Source organism: Dendrobium catenatum, unplaced genomic scaffold (genome assembly GCF_001605985.2).
Source record: "Dendrobium catenatum unplaced genomic scaffold, ASM160598v2 fragScaff_scaffold_1119, whole genome shotgun sequence".
In the NCBI taxonomy this organism is placed as follows: Eukaryota; Viridiplantae; Streptophyta; class Magnoliopsida; order Asparagales; family Orchidaceae; genus Dendrobium; species Dendrobium catenatum.
In genome coordinates, this window is record NW_021319581.1 from 670,411 (window position 1) to 685,992 (window position 15,582).

A 15,582-nucleotide genomic window follows, 5' to 3' on the forward strand; every position below is an offset into this window, starting at 1 on the left:
AATTGGTACTCTTAACCTTTTGAAGGATTAAAACAATCTTGAGCTACATAAAAGTATCAATTTCGTTCATTGACTCCTTAAATGAGAATTTAGTTAGTCCTTCCGTGGGTTCATTTAGGTCGCTATTTAAAAAGTCACATTAAAATGACACTTTTAAATGGTCGAAAACTATTTTAGTTATTCGTAAAGAGTCAGGGGACTATTTTGATCCTTATCTCTCTTTGTTTTTATCTTCAAAATTTTATAAAGAGAAATTCTTGATATACCTCTCTTTTGAAGCATAGTGAAATACATGATCTCTTTGCATTATGGACATAAGTCGATATCACTGAACTATTTAAATTTTGAGTCTTGTATTTTGGTCTTTAGTGTGTTGTGTTCTCTTTTCTTCATTTGATTTTGCTTAAGGTTTTATTATTATCCTAACTAGAAGAAGCTACCTAAAGCATTGGATGTGGCGTTCAAATGTCATGCATCTATAGATTTGTACTGGTCTCCTCAACAGAGTAATATTGTATTAAGAAAGGTGGGGAATTTGTGAACTCCCTCTTGGTTAAGTCTATCGTATGTGTAGAGTAGCAAATATGTTGAATATTCTAGTGCAGAAATTGCAAGTGGAATGAAGTTTGAGGGATTTGAATTATATGACTTCAATGACCACTCATGACTAGGCCTGTATCAAAATGATGTATAAATTTATGTTTTGGTTCTCACTATTTGTCTTGAATATTTTTCCATTTCTGGATACAGGAACTATTACTTGTTTTCAAACATAAGGTGATTTGATCAAGTATTTTCCTATTTCATTCGGATTACATCAAGGATCATCCTTAAGCCCATATCTTTTTACTTTGGTCATTGATGTCTTTATTAAACATTTGCAAGAGGACCTACCCTGGTGATTCCTTTTCCGGATGATTCTTCTTGTTGATAATACTAGAGAGGGAGTTGAAGGTATACTTAAATTGTAGAGGTCAACCTTAGAGTTTAAAGGTTTTCGTTTGAGTATATTTAAAATCGAATACATGGAGTGTAATTTTAATAGTAATAGATCTAGTCTGTAATCACATAAGGTAATTGGTTGCATGGGCAAGCTATGATGCACAGACACCGAACACTACGATACCGACACGTTGACACGTTCATTATTGAAATTATAGGACACGGACAACAGGTTGGACATGGCATTATAGTTTTTATATTTAAAAAATTATTGTATATAAACTTAAATTAAGTATAATTTTAAAATAATTTAGAGAAAAAATAAGTCATTTAACTAGAGAATTTATGCTTAAAATGATTAATATTAGGATGTCGAGAGTCGGGCCTCCATGTCATTTATGAGTCATCAAGAGAGGAGCATGAAAATAACTTCATGCCAAAAGAAATTGAAATAAGAATACTTCGATGAATGGGGTATTAGATGCGGGCGAATGATTTGTGATGTCAATGTATAGGAAATAAGGAAAAATGGTTACCGAATGGCATATTTAAAAATGGCTACCAAATGCGGCATATTTAAAATATACCTATTGGTAACCCATTATATTTTAAAATTCCATTTGGTAGCCATTTCAAATTGTTTTACAAGTGATACTTTATTAAGAAGGGAAAGAAGATATGGCCAAATTTATTTATGCCCTCAAGTTGTTGGATCTCTTTATGTATGTAGTGGTTTGCACTAGGCAGATATTGTACAAGTAAGAGGTGAGGCAATCAGCTATACATGTCCATTCCAAGAAAAAATATTGAAAAGTTGCGTAGTGGTACTATGCTGTCCAAAAAGTATAATTGATAGGTGTTAGAGAGGTTAAATATGCAAAGGTAAAGATTTTAAGTATGCCATTTGGTACCTATTCAAATTGTTTCAGGACATTATCTGTTATTAAAGAGGGAAAGAAGATATGCCAAATTTATTTTGCCTCTCTCTTATGTATATAGTCATTTGCACTAGCCAGATATTGTACAAGTAGAGCGAGCAATCAGCATATACATGCCAATCCAAAAAAAAATTGAAAAGTTGCGTAGTGGATTATGCTGTCCAAAATGTATAATAAATTATTTTCTGAGTTTCAGAGAATTGACATAAAATTTATGGTACATGTTGATTTGGATTTAGGGATACATATATAAAGAGCAAAACTGCCTAGTTATATTCCATAACTGGCTAACATTACAATCATTGGGTGCTACAATTTTTAAATATAGTCGGTAATTAACACAAATCTTAATATGTACATGCCACTAAAATTCGCGAGGAAATGATTTGGCTCAAAAGCTTCCTAAAACAACTTGTACAAGTACAAAGAATACTACAACTATTTTGTTACAGTGCTATTCATTTGGCAAATGAATGTCAATTTTCGCTCATGGACAAAATATATGAACTTAGGTATAACTACGATAAAAGTTTACTCAAGATAGGTGTTCTATAGCTTATTAGATCAAGGGGAAGATAAATCCCATTTATATGCTTACAAAAAATTGTACTTGTTGAAAAATCATTTAATTAATCTTATGAATGATGATTTGGAGATGCCGAATAGAGAGGCATTGAACTCCACCACTAAGCATATATAATAAAAAAAATTCTTATCTAAGTTAGTGATTTTAAAATTATAATTAATTTCTTGCCATCAAATCAGATTAAAATATTTTAATCATCCCATTTATTGCAAATATTTGATTGAGGTTTTGAACATATGGCTAAAATTTCTTTTTGTGGGTTTATGGGAATATTTTAACAATCTTTTATTAATATAAGAGATTTTTGAAGGGATCATTATTGATTTTGACAAGATTTTGAAATTTTTTTGTTAAACTTTGAAATATCTTATAATATCTTGTGGTGATCATGGAATAGATTCTATATCTCCAAACCATTCATCTCTCTCTCTCTGTCTCTCTCTCTCTCTGTCTCTCTAAGACACACACTCTCTCTCTCTCTTGACTACCGAGGGCTGTTTTGCGGTAGGTGATGGTTGCAGGTTCGGCGAAGCTCAGGGAACTGACATCGAACTACTATGATTCTCAATTCTTCCAATTTTCATGCAAAACTAGAACCAATTTAGTTTGTATAACTGGGAATGTCACCTAATTAGCTTCTACCTGGAATTGCCCTGGGCAATGTACGGTTCTTCCATACGACTTAAGTTAGAATTCAGGTTTTTTCTTGATCAAATTCCTTTAAGTGGGGTTTAGTAGAAATTTTTTTCCCTCTATTTATGTTGGAATATGGAGATTTTGATATTATTAACCCATTTTTCAACAATTCAATGAAATGTTGGATTGAAATCTAATCGTGGGTGACATCTGACTTTACAAGAGCAGGTAGTTTGTGAATTAGGGTAGAAAATCAAGAAAGTGGAAAGCTATAATATCTCAGAAATAAGCATAACAACAACTAAGAATCTAAGAGAAAGAAGAGATCCAAAAGATGTGAAAACATTAAGGTTGGTAGGCCGAGCTTCCCATTTGACATTTAGCTGGTGACAGGCGACTTCAACATCAATTTCAGTATCTTTGCTGTTGCCCCAGTAAAAACATCAAGGTCATTTCTAAGTTCTTTGACAAGCTTGTCTCGATGCGCCAGAGTATATGACAAACATATTCTTAAGGTTCTCTATGAGTCACCTATTGTTGTTACTGGGATTTCCTCCACTGCTTCATGTTGTCCAGCCATGAACATCTCTCTACTTCCACCTATAGTATTTCCTCTTGGGAAGTTGCCACCTTCTCTATAGCCTTCAAACAATAGGCTTGCAAGATTGCCCATTGTCATGATTTCTTGGCCTCTTGCCGAGAACTTGACTGCCACGTGGTACGTTGAGATGGTCGCACTGAAGGTATTTAGGAGAAGCTGCCCAAAGATCCCATTGTAGGTGTTTATTGCATCCACAACAATGAAATCTTCCATCGCAGTATTTTGGCATTTGTCCTCTACTCAGGTGATTGGTAGGGTGATCAAGCCTTTAGTTTCTTGCCGCTCGCCAAAGAAATCGTAAAGAAGACACAATGTATCGATGAGTATGCCACCAATTTGGTAGTTACTGACTAGTGTTGTGATTAACACAACATTAAAAGGGTTCCCACTCTCTGGCTTGTCCACCTCGCAGAAAGTGATAACCATAGTGTCATTAAAAGGGTTCCGCTCTTAACGAGGAGACTTCATCCACTAGAGCCAGCACATCGCGATATGCTGGCTGAGTTTACCTATTATAAGAAAGATCTTGTGAGACTTGACTCTAGGGACATTTCAGCTTTATCCTCTCCGAGAATGGTTGGTACGACATAGGCGATGTGGATGGAACGGACAAGAACGGGCTCGTGCCCTTGATCCTACATGGGCGTGTCGCTTATCTGGGTTGGCGAGGACTAAAATATTTTACTTTTTCTGCCTAGATAAGGTCTTCCACTAAACCTCAGATGTGCTTGCATTCCCCAATATTGTGCATGTGGTCCTTATGGAAGGTATAGTACTTGGAGGTTTCCCTTGATTGATTGCTTTCATGGGTGCCGGATTATTGAAGAACTTTTTATTTTGAATGCACCTACAAGTTTGGCCATGGACAAACCTAAAACCCAAAAGAGTGATGTTAGGATATTAGTGGTAGGGTGTGTACCTTCATTTATACGAAGCTGGTCGTGGCATTACCTATGCTCGCAGAGTGGGCGGTCTTGCGATTTTGACTGGTTTCTCTTGCAGGGGTGCTTCATGCTGACATAGATGATGCTGGTTTTGGGGTATGTGCAGTGACCCATCAACTTTATTGTTCATAGGGCAATTCTTATTATGTTCATAGTTTTGATGCTAACAATCATTGATGGCCAATTTTTTGGGGTGAATAGTCTAGGATTCTTCAACCACATTTTTATATTCTTTTTTTTTTTTTTTTGAAAAAATGCCAATTGCATCAATTATTATTTTTATTTTTGTTGATGTGGCTATTAGGGTGGGAAAACTACCGTAAAGAGGACTACTTAAAAGTGGTGAAAAGAGTTGACTCTTTAAGTCATTACTAACATCCATCAGTAACGTTGTTGGCTTGAATGTTACATGGTTAGTGGAGTCTGACTTTCTGTGGTATGATTCTAGTTGAGGCATTTTGATCTTGGTAGGCAACCTTACCTATACGATCTCCTTGGAGGATGTGTTTGTTAGCTTTTGCTCCCTCCTTTGCCTGGGCGAAAGGTTGTACTCATCGCTAGTGTGGCTATGGTTGTAGTTAGTATTAGGCATCCATGTTAGCACCCTTTTCTCCGGACTCCTTTGTGATCTGCTGAGTGAAATATTCCTTTTGGGGTGCTTTTTCTTAGAGCGTTCTACTTAACTTGGCCTAGTGCATCTTGCCCCTTCATCTTAAAGTTAAAAACTAATAAGTCATGTTGTACACATAAACTTAACAAAACAATCTTTGCAATCTAAATGTTCTATTTTTCATATAAGAAAATAATTAATTGAGTTTTACTATAGCTATTCTTATAAGTGATGAGATGCTCATCTCTTTTCTTAAATAAGGTATTAACAATTATAAATCATAAGCTATAATAAAATCTAATATTATTTTACCACCTTAATTAGTCGCTCCAAATCCATAGCCACCATGAATGCTTTTAAAATCATTTACCTCTCTTTCAACATATCCATTTAAATCTCCTCCAATAAAAACTCTTTCTTCAAGATATATCTTTTGTATTAATTCTTCTATATCTTTCTAAAATTTTAATTTTGAACATATATTCGAACCTATTTGACAAGCATAAGCACTTATAATATTAATAATCTTAACATCAATAATAATATTTAAAGTTATAATTTTATTTTCAATTCTATTAATTTTTATAATATTATCCTTCAAATTCTTATCAATAATTACACCTATATTTCTAGTACTACTCCTACCGAAACATCATAGTTTAAATCCTAAATTATCAATCTCCTTTGTTTTCTCTCCAACCCATTTAGTTTCATAAATGCACAAAATATTTATCTTCCTATGAATCATAATATCGATTAATTCCATTAATTTTCTTCTATGGGAATCTATATTCCAATTTATTATCCTAATTTTAATTTCACAGACTTGCTTATTTTCCCACATCCGCTCATGATGTAGGAACCCTTGCATATTTAACAATGCACCTGGGTGCAGCGGTCCTTGCTCACTTTTACTTATATTCAGGCCGTACAACGCGTCGCTTTCAGGGATAGTATTAACACAATGTTTTACATAAAAATTTGTGAGAAGGAAAAAAAAGTTGTGATGAGAATAGATTGTAATAGGGCCCTATATATTAAAATTTTTACAATCACATTATTGAGAAGGTGTTAGAGATGTTAAATATGTAAAGGTAAAGATTTTAAGTATTCCATTTGGTTGCCATTTCAAATTTTTTATTGGACATATACCCGTTATTAAAGAGGGAAAGAAGATATGACCAAATTTATTTATGCCTCAGTTGTTGGATCTCTTATTTATATAGCGGTTTGCACTAGGCCAGATATTGTACAAGTAGAGCGAGCAATCAGTACATGCCCAATCCAAGAAAAAGTATTGAAAAGTTGTGTAGTGGATACTATGCTGTCCAAAATGTATAATAAATTATTTTCTGAAGTTTCAAAGAATTGACATAAAATTATGTTACTATATATGTTGATTTGGATTTAGGAGGATACCTGCATATAAAGAGCAAAACTGTTGTTGGCCTCTATATAAAAAGAAAAGAGATGGTAAATCCTAAAAATATGGCTCAAAACCCGTTTACCTCGTACAGAACGGTGCCGTTTGTGCCTCATCTCCGCGATTCCTGCTCAAATCCCATAAATTCGCTCAGTTTTCGCGCTCCAATCGGGCTATAAAATCAGCAACGATTAGAGGTGTTCGGTTCCTGCTACATATACGAGACTTCTTCTTCCCTATCCATATTTCGCAGACCTTGGACTCCGGCTTCCATTCAGTCGCTACTTCTGACTTCAACATATCCCCATCCAATCCCTCTTCCTTCTCTAAGTCTTATCCAAAACTCTCTTCCTCCAACACTCACATCTTTGCTTCAACTAAGATCTCCAAGAGCCCTAGCAGACACCATAGCTGTAGCTAACTCCACCTTCCGATTCTACTAGAGTCGAACTCACCCCAAACTAAGCTCTTCCCTATCCCGTTGCCTCTACCTTCTTCCTCCACTTCGATCGCCCTTCCTCTGCCGAAGCTGACGCCAGTCCATTTGATCTCCTTCCCCACTTCTCCTCAAAGCCGACCTCCCTAGCTTGTTCGCCTTTTTCTGATTCCAGCCGCAAGCCAAACCTAGCCGAAACCCACGCCTCCTCTCATATCCGTCTAACCTATACCCACAACTCCAACTCCTGCCCTGACTCGACTCAAATCCACTTGATCCAGCCAAAATCATCATCTACGGCGAAATCCAAAAAGGTTAATCCTCTCATTTTCTTTTTGTATTTATTTTCTGTCATTATTATTTATTGATATTAATATCAATATTAGTATTATATGCCACTATTTATATTATTACTATCATTATCATATTATTGATGTTATATGATAGTAATATTATAATGATATAATAGTGATATGATAATAATAATAATATTCAAATCAATATTAATATTATTATTATTTTAAAAAGTGCAATGCTTGCCTCGATCTATATGTGCTAACTCCACCGCAGATCTACTTGTGAAGATATAAATTTATGACTTAAAATTTCGCTCTCGACGCTTGCGACGAGGTGGGTAGTCCCCGGAGCGCTTATGTAGTGTGAGCGGGACGAAAAATAAGTACACATACTTGGGGAAATAACTATTCTCTTTTAAACAGGTACCAGGAGCGTAGCGGTGATTGAAGAAAATATAGCTGCGGTGTCACCTGACATCTACCTAAAGCACTTATGTAGATCGAGGGGAAAGCTGTCTCTTGGTTTTTCCCCTATATGTTGGTAGGCTGCCAAAATTTTTGGTGAACCAAGGACTTAAACAAAAAAGGGGACCTTATTTTCACTTGAATAAGCGCAAGGGACTCAAAAGAACTTAAGCTTGAACCATAACTTGAATGAAAAGAAAGAACTTGGACTTGGATCTAATTTGAACATTACATGAATTGAACTCGAACTGAACAAGGGACTTGATTGAACTCAAAAGGACAACATGGGACTTGAACTTCTAAACTTGAACATGGACTTGGATTTGAAACAAATGACAACTTGGACCTTTCAAATGCACATCAACAAATGAACATGGGTTTGCAATGGATATAACTTCGAACAAATGAAATCATTAATAAGGAATACAACCTACATGTGGACCCTATATGAACTATATGAAGTTTGGAACATTCATGACAATTCCCCCATAAGCATATATTGCAAGATTAAGAGCGCAACAATATGCTTGCGAGTGAAAACACAAAACCTTAATGAGATATTAAGCGCATCACTTCAATCGGAATGCAGATGTTAATAAGTAAACTCACTATACAAGACATAAGTTATTTTCAAATGACAGCGAAGGACTTGTAATATTCAACATGGCTCTTATACTAGTAATAATCAACAAGGATTGAAGGGAATATGATGACTTGCTTGCAAACAACAATGTGAAGCAAGAATGATAGCAATAAATGTTCAGAAAAAGGACATGAGAGCAAGTGCACTATCAATGTTACTTGACTATGAAACAAATGCACCAAATCTCTGCGAGCCATATTGATCAATATACAACGAACATGTAACCTGATTACATTAGGCGTCCATGGGAAGAACGTGAAGAGCATATATGTTGAATGCAATGACATCTTTACAGTCAATATCAATATATAAATAAGCAGGTGGAATCCCAATCAAGCCATCCAACAAAGTCTCTTGTCAATACGCTCAGTACAACATGTAGTGACTACAAGGATGCTTCTACAGTCAACAATAATTCAGTCTTAAGTGAATATATTAATTGCCTATAAGCCATGATTACCAGCATCTAACATGCCGTATGCATCAAATTCAAGCTCCTATGAACCATTACAGAAAGCTCGTCATACATACAACATACTGTCTACGATTAAATACATTTAGGCGAAGATACTACAATCTACTCGTTGATGCATAAGGAAGGTATCAATTTGTCAATCGACGAGGAATAATGAAACTAAGGCGATGTGGAGCATTCAAGTCAAATCAACAAACAGAGCAGGTGATACTCACATTAATCAAGCAAGTCAATACATTTGTCCCATACCAGTGGAGGATTTGGTATGCAAATAAATAAGCAAGGATTCATGTATCTCACTCATGAGCAATAACCAGTGGATTCATACATGAATTAATTGCAACCAAATATCAACAAGCGACATGAGCGGAGGTGTGCAGTGCAACATGTAATGAATGTAAATACCGACCGACAATTCATCTACGAGCAAAAATAAAGAACTAATTGTATATACAGTAGTTCACACAAAGGCAGAGACGGCTGACATCAATTAAATATCTGTCAAAAGCACAAGTTGCCTAGCTACAAATATGATTGAAAAAGTTATTAAGCAAACAACACATTGCCTACAAGTAAAAGGAGAGATTCGTAGTGCAAATGCCACAGTTCATCAGAAGATTATCTAAATATAACAGTGAAATATACACAAGCTAGTATAACAACTCATTAGACGATATCCATGAAGAGATTGGTGATTAACGTAGCTCAATCGACGGTCGATAGCAACATGCGAACATGCATGAATATGCTTGCGAATAAAGTACAGAGATTAAGAATGAATGTACGATGTCCTTATAATCGACGTTAACTAATTTGTAACAAGTATATTGTACCCCCATAAGCATTGACGACAGTTGTACGATGAATATGAAAGAATCCTTTCAAATACTGATGAAAGGGTATGTTGAGTCTTGTGAATGCAGATATACACACCAAGACGCTATAACTAAGTAACACGCAGAGGAGCTTTAATAAATTCAAATACTAGTAGATGACATGGGAAAATATGCATTCAATGTAGCTTGCCCACAAGTAACATTAGGAAGCATAAAGAAGGAAGTCACAACAAATGCAAGACTACAAAAAAAAATGCATAAAGAACGCAACAAATGCAAATTCCTATGAACTTTTGTAGAAAATCCACTATACGCTTAACATACCATTTACAAGAAGGATTCAAGAGAACTACAGTAGATAGCAACATCTACTAGTGATAAGAGGAGATTCGTTAGTGCACAACAAGCTACCTCCAGAAAACAAGTAGTGCATGATAGTCTATCTGTATGAAATGGGCAAATGATTATAGTACGACGCTATGCCACCGGATCTGCAACATATGTATAAGCGGATAGAAGACGTTTATAAATATGTCAATTGCCCCCGCATAGGCACTGTAATATGTATACACATATGTACACAGAAGTGCATGTGTAATCATACACCCGCATGGGCCCTAGCGAGTGCGTTATGGGTACATACATGACATCTAGGGATGTTGAACGAGTCAATAAATAAACCATAATTCGAGCCCAATCTTTCTATATGGATAGATAGGAGTCAACACGCTCAAATTATCACACATATGTATGGTCAAGACGTTGACCAGAATATCTCTTTTATGTGTTCATATAAGGCCTTCAAGATTTGTGACAAAAGAAATTCATCAATAAAAATATAAGGCCATGGGGACCCGATCCTCTGTTGACCAGTAGACATAGTCGACAAGATCCAATCAATGAAATTCCCAAATGCCCATTAATACCCCGATGATGACTGTGTTGAATGCATATCTCAATTGGAGGGGTTAATTTCAAATATCTTCAAAATGCCATCAAAATGCTCATCAAAACTTCAAAACTCCACATAAATTTCTAAAATCTCAAAACTCCAAGATATTTAAAATTGAAATCTAACCATAAATCATTTAAAGCAAAATCCATCCACCATGCGCAACAGTTTGTTGGGGTGGATAAATTGAAATTTGCTTCAGCTCACATAGAGCTAATGCCTACTCGAAAATATCATTAGGATACATTCTCAAATAATCTGTTGCTAGTAAGGACGTTGTACGCACCATCTGACCTGCGATTTTTCCACCAAATGACACCACAGGATAAACGGTTATGACCCGGACCCCCCTAAACCGAGTGGTTTTACAGTCAAATGGCACCATTAAGTTACAGTAATTGCCAAAGCCAATACGTTCCTTAGTGGTATCAAATTCTTGAGATATGAATCAATGGGATATAATCGATATGACAGAAAGCCTTATGTAAGCTAAGGTGGATTCAAATTTGTCCCACTAGACAAACACTCTCCCCAGGTCTACAATGTACCATTGGACGAAGCAACCCATGACCGTCAACAAGGATTCTTCTGTCAGGTTGGGTCGACTACTTCCTCTGACTAAGTAGACCAGGGACCATGATGTCTCGGGATGATGGAACCATGGGATCTTGATCGGGTCCATCATCCATTCCCCCACCATCCGCTTTAAGTGCAAGATGGTAGAATTTCTACTTTTAAATATTAAATTTCCACAATTCCAAACCCAAGCTTCTACTATATGCTAGATATATGTATCTCTAAATATCTGATTGATGACTAGCCTTAATCGAAAGTTCTCTCTCGTTATCAGGAGGGGTAATTAACTAGAGGGGCTTGCGCCTATAGGAGACCATAACTCAGATCATAAAGTCCTCGTGAAATGAGGGCGAAATCTCTGGATAGTGTCTTATCTGCAAACCCATTTGCCTTCCAAAAATTTACCCCGGAACTTAATTCTGTTAAAACTCCCCCGAAAAACAACGGGGGAGGCCGGGGTCGAATTTTCGGAGCCCACAACTGCCTATTATATCTATACGTGGCTAACATTGCAATCATTGGGTGCTACAATTTTTAAATATAGTCATGGCATTAATTACAAAAGCTTAATATGTACATGCCACTAAAATTCGCGAGGAAATGATTTGGCTCAAAACCTTCCTAAAACAACTTGATAAAGTCACAAGAATTCTACACTATTTTGTTACAGTGTTATTCATTTGAAAATGAATGTCAATTTTCACTTATGGACAAAATATATGCAACTTAAGTATAACTACATATAAAGTTTACTCAAGAGAGGTGTTCTGTAGCTTATCAAGATCAAGGGGGATGATAAATACCATTTATATGCTTACAAAAATCGTGCTTGTTGAAAAATCATCTCAGTTAATAATGATGATTTGGAGATGTCGAATAGAGAGGTATTTTTTACTCACCACTCAGCATATATATATAAAAAATCTATCTAAAGTGAGGGATCGTTAAAATTATTGTTAATTTTCTTCCATCAAGTCGATATAAGATATTTTAGTAATTCTATTTATTGCAAATATTTGATTGAGGTTTTGAAACGTATGGTTAAATTTCTTTTGTGGGTTATCGGAATATTTTGAAGATCTTGTATTAATATAAAGATCTTGAAGGGATCATTATTGATTTTGAGAGATCTTCGGAGATTTTTTGTTAACTTTGAAATATCTTATAATATCTTGTGGGATCATGGAATATATTCTATATCTTTAAACTCATTCTATGTTGCCATCATAATTAGAGCCTTAGAGGAAGGGTTTGACATCCAACATCCACAAATAATGAGAGAGAGGGAAGAGGGGCTACCAACTGAGAGAAGAGAGGAACTTTTCAAGTACCTGTAGGAGGGATGTTTTTACTTTTGCCAAGAAAGTGCTACTAGTTTTAGTTCCATTTAAAAGAGAAGCTTCATTTATAGTAGGGAGAAACTCTTCTTTGGAATCCTGCGACAAACATAGCAGATCATTTCATTCCTTCCTAGTCATTGACAAAAGATAAATTGATATCTCTGTTCGATAAGAGGACCTAATTGGTACTAACTTTTTTGAAGGATTAAAATAATCTTTAGCTATATAAAAGTATCAATTTGGTCCATTGACTTGTTAAATGAGAATTAAGTTAGTTCTTCCGTGGGTTCATTTAGGTTCCTATTTAAAAAGTCACATTAAAATAAGACTTTTAAATGGTCAAAAACTATTTTACTTATTTGTAAAGAGTCAGGGGACTATTTTGATTTTTATCTCTATTCGTTCTTATCCTCAAATTTTTATAAAGAGAAATTCTTGGTATACCTCTCTTTTGAAGCTTGGTGAAATGTATGATCTCTTTGCATTATGGACATAAGTGGATCTCACCAAACTATTTAAATTATGAGTTTTGTGTTTTGATCTTTAGTGTGTTGTGTTCTCTTTTCTTTATTTGATTTTGCTTAAGGTTTTATTATTATCCTAACTAGAATAAGCTACCTAAAGCATTGGATTTGGTGTTTAAATGTCATGTATCTATAGATTTGTACTGGTCTCCTCAACAGAGTATTATTGTTTGAAGAAAGGTGGGGAATTTGTGAACTCCCTCATGCTTAAGTCTATCGTATGTGTGTTGTAGCAAACATGTTCAATATTCTAGTGCAGAAATTGCAAGTGGAATGAAATTTGAGGGATTTGAATTATATGACTTCAATGACCACTCATGACTAGGTCTGTATCAAAATGATGTATAAATTTTTGTTTTGGTTCTCACTATTTGTCTTGAATATCTTTCCATTTCTGGATGCCGGAGCTATTAGTTGTGTTCAAGCATAAGGTGGTTTATCAAGTATTTTCCTATTTCAGTTGGATTACATCAAGGATCATCCTTAAGCCCATATCTTTTTGCTTTAGTCATGGATGTCCTACTAGACATTTGCAAGAGGATGTACCATGGTGTATGCTTTTTGCTGATGATATTCTTCTTGTTGATAAGACTAGAGAGGGAGTTGAAGGTAAATTTGAATTATGGAGGTAAACCTTGTAGTCTTAAGGTTTTCATTTGAGTAGATCTAAAATATAATACATAGAGTGTAATTTTAGTAGTAATAGATCTAGTTGGGAGGGGTGGGGTGGCGATTGTGACTTTCGGTGATCAAGTCATTGATAAGAGTACACATTTTAGATATCTTGGGTCTATTGTCCAGAATGATGGTGAAATAGATATGTATATTATTAGTAGAATTCAAGTTGGATGGTTAAAGTGGAGGAATGCATCTAGCTTGTTGTGTTATAGAAAAATACCCCACAAACTTAAGGGAAAATTCTATAAGATGGTGGTGAGACTGCAATGCTTTATGGCGCAGAATGTTGGCCATTAAAAGAGAAACATAATATTAAGTCAAGTGTTGCAAAAATGAGGATGCTTAGGTGGATGAGTGACTTTACTCTTACAGACATGATATGAAATGAGCATATACGTGAAAAGGTTTGAGCAGATCCAGTGGCAGATAAGATTAGAGAGAGTCATCTTAGATGGTTTGGCCACATAAAACGACAGCCTTCTGATGATGCGGTTATGAGAGTAGATATATGAGATTCAGCTTATGTTAAGAAAGGTAGATGTAGATCTGAGAAGACTTGGTTAGAAAATATATTAGAAATGACCTTTCTTTATTAGATTTAAATGAGAATTTTACTCTTAACAGGGCACAATGGAGAAAAAAGATTCATATAGCTGACCCCACATAATGGGATAAATGCTTGATGTTGTTGTTGTTGTGAAACACTTGCAGTGAATTGCTAGAATATAAAGTTTTTCCAAAATACAATAACAAAGATAACATGATAGCAAGGGAGAAAAAATCACTCTAAGTGATGCGTAGCCCCATTAACTCCTCGTAAGTCAAGAATGCTTTAGTCATTAGGTGGATTTCTGTCTTTCTTAAAGTCTAGTGAGCCTTGATGAATGCTAAATTATTTTTTTCCTATTTCTACCTCTTCTGTCAAACAGAATCTAGAGCTTTTCATTTTGATGATGAGAGACTGCTATCAGAAGCAATTGACTTTTTAGATCCTGGATCACTTGCATTATGTACCACAGGATGATAAGGAACATGCTCTATCACAATTGGAGAAGAAAAATCCATGTTGATATTTGAGGAGGATGTTCCTCCCAGAGCCTTAATACTTTGGATAGATGGATCTATAACATGGAAGGTTCAGATTCCCTAGCAAAACTTCGAGTAGGTATCATAATTTGAGTGCAATCCAAATTTGAAGTAGGAGGAATTGTGATCTCTAATCTTTTAGTTTGGCTCTGATCATTTGTACTGGCAAATCCATTTGTGGAGTAACCCATCCAAATATTTTAAGCCTGAACTTCATCACTCTTGTGCTGTGTTTGTCCACGGATTTGACTAGGATTGCCTCTTACTTTGTCTAATTATCTCACTTTTTAATAAGCATATGATAATTCTTAATTTGTTTTTATTTATGGAAATATAAGTTAAGGTTATTTCAGGATGATTTCACAGGTAATGAGACTGATGTAGGAGCATTTTTTCATACTGAGTGTTCTTGAAATGAATTACACCACATACAGAACCATTGTTTATTTATTTGATGACATTTTAGCTTCAGTTGCTGTGGTTCCTTCATCTATTCTTCTTTATTATTTTTGAGTCACTAAATATGTTTTTCCGTATTTTGAAGCACTTTTACGGAAGTTGACCTGGCATAATTATACTAAAAAAAGAGAGTATT

General features: G+C 35.2%; 1 long non-coding RNA gene across 1 annotated transcript; it reads left to right on the plus strand.

The window, feature by feature from the left end:
- The first annotated feature begins 2,893 nt into the window (after positions 1 to 2,893).
- Positions 2,894 to 15,339, plus strand: LOC114580610. The gene is made up of 2 exons (XR_003702077.1): positions 2,894 to 3,128; positions 14,831 to 15,339. It is a non-coding gene; the product is annotated as an uncharacterized LOC114580610 (long non-coding RNA).
- The last annotated feature ends 243 nt before the right edge of the window (positions 15,340 to 15,582 follow it).